Genomic DNA, 2,724 nt, shown 5'->3' with positions numbered 1-2,724 from the left:
CATGATTCTTGCCAGACCAAGAGGAGAGAAGTGATACCTGCAGAGTGTAAGTGCAGAAGGAAAAGAGGAGCCTAAGTGGATCTGCATTGGCATTGAGTGTTGTTACCAGATCATTGTAATACCTGTTGATCTCTAACCACCTCAACAGTTGGAAAATCCCTTAACAGGGTAGCCTTAACCAACTTCCTGTAAATCCTTCAATAGGGTAACTCTAAGCTACTGAGTTCGAAGTCATTTAGCTATTGAGTTCTTGAATACCTCTAACAACGTAACCTTTAATAGGGTTTAACCCTTAATCAGGTATTATAGCCATCCCTTAACCAGGTGATCTCTAACAGGATCGGTTCCTAGCAGAACCTATTGTAATGTCTCTAACCGGACAAGGCTCCTAACATAGCGGACTTCCAAAGAGTTCAAAAACAGCTTGTGGGTACTCATCCCCACTGTAGTTTTCCCAGTTTGGTTTCCACATGAAAAATATGCCTGTCATGTGTGATGCTTTTATCTTGTGATGCTTTGCTATTATTTGTCAAGCATATGATGGTTATGTGTTTTATGCCTATCAATAAAACATGTTGAACTAGCTGTTATTATGATCTGATGATAGATCACCTGTTTATGCATAAGGGTGAAATGGTAGTGTAGTCTCAAGTTGAATGAAAGGCTAAGTGGGTAACCGGTTAATGCTTGTCTAAGACATTCTTCGGTTTACCGGTTGCACTCTGTTTCAAACCAGTATCTCTGTCTGCTAGTCTTTTGAAGTGTTTGCTGTCAAACTAGTTTAAGACAATATTTTTGCTTGTATTGATTCACCCCCCCCTCTCAGTAATAGTTTGGTACTATTTGCTCATCATTGAGTTATCAATTGGTATCAGAGCATCCTCCAGGTCCTCTGTGTTATAAGCTTAACCGGTTGAGGTAAACATCCCAGTCAAATGATGAAGAGGGAAGGTCCAAAGTTTAATAGGGAAAATTTCAGTATATGGAAAGACAGGATGAAGCTATTCATCGGAAGCATGGGTGCTCAACACTGGAGCTATGTTGAGAATGTCTATGTTACCCCCACCGGTACTCTCACCAATGACAAAAAGAGAGAGATACAACAAAATGGGCAAGTCATGGAAGCCCTAATTAGTAGTTTATCTGATATTGAGTTTATTGATGTTTAGGACAAAGTAAATCCCAAAGAGGTATGGGATGCTCTTGAAAATATCTATGGCGGTGATGAACATGTAAAACAGGCTAAGGAAGAAATCCTGAGAGGGAAGTTTGAAGATATGCGGATGGTTGAAGGTGAGACCATTCAATAGTGTGGAATAAGAATCAAAACCATTGTTGGAGATATCAAGAGTGCAGGTGGTAAAATAGAAGATTCCACTGTGGTAAGCAAAGTCCTGAGATCCCTATTGCCGGTCTATGCAATAAGGGTTGCTCCTATTCAGGAGCTGAGATCAATAGACAAGACTAAGGTATCCTTGGACTCCATCATAACAAAGTTGACAACCTATGAGATAAATTGTTTTGATGGCAGTGTTCAAAAGACTGAATCAACATTCAAAGCTTCTGCTATACCATCTAGAAAAGGAAAAGAAGCTAGCACTAGTGCTGAACCAAGACAGAGCAAAAAAATGGATGATGAGGAGATTTTGATGGCTTTTGAAGCTCTCCTTGCCAGGAAACTTCCTAAGGGAATAGGCAAATACAAAGGTAAGCTACCTTTGAAATGCTTTTCTTGTAACTAGGTAGGACATATTGCTATAAACTATCCTAATGGAGACAACAAGGACAAACCGGAAAGGTTCAAGAAATTCAAAGGAGGAAACCGGAGGAACTGTTTTGTGGCAGTTGATGAAGGTGTCATAGATGAAGAATCAGAGGATGAAGAAAATGAAGGTATTGTGTTTGTTGCTATCAAAGAAGATGTGTCAGACAAGAAGGCTCTTGTCTCCCGGTTTGATAATTCCAATGAGTGGATCATTGACAGTGGCCATTCTCACCATATGACTGGTGACCGAAGCAAGTTTCTATCCTTGGAAGAGTATGATGGTGGTGTGGTTGGCTTTGGTAATGATGCACCTTGTATGGTCAAAGGCAGAGGGTCCATCTCTCTGAATGGAAAGAGTAGTACTAACAATGTGTACTGGGTTGATGGTCTCAGACACAACCTTCTAAGTGTTGGCCAGCTGAATGATAGTGGCCTCACTCTCGAATTCAAGAATGGAGTTTTTAGATTCAAAGGCAAAGATGGTGAATTGGTGGCCACTGGCATGTAGACCAAAGATAACCTATTTCATCTGAATGCAAATATAAGTACATGTCTTATGGCTAAATTTGATGATAGCTGGATATGGCATAGGAGACTCTGCCATGTAAACTTTGATAACATTGTAAAGGCCAGTAAGATCAAGGCAGTTAGAGGGTTGCCGGTGCTAAGCAAACTGGATAATACCTTGTGCAGAGAGTGTCAATTGGGGAAAATGTCTTCCTGAACTTTTGAAGGTAAATCTTTCACTGCTAACAGCTTGCTTGATCTTGTGCATACTGATTTGTGTTGTCCTATGAAAACTGGGAGTGTGCAGGGTGATAGGTACTTCATGATTCTCACTGATGACTGCTGAAGAATGATGTGGGTCACATTCTTGAAAGACAAGTCTGAAGCCTTTGTAAAGTTTAAAGCTTTTAGAGCATTAGTGGAGAAGGAAAGCGGTAAAAAGATGAAGTGCC

The sequence above is a fragment of the Cryptomeria japonica genome, chromosome 3 (genome assembly GCF_030272615.1).
Source record: "Cryptomeria japonica chromosome 3, Sugi_1.0, whole genome shotgun sequence".
Taxonomy (NCBI): Eukaryota; Viridiplantae; Streptophyta; class Pinopsida; order Cupressales; family Cupressaceae; genus Cryptomeria; species Cryptomeria japonica.
Note: the sequence above shows the minus strand (reverse complement) of the source record.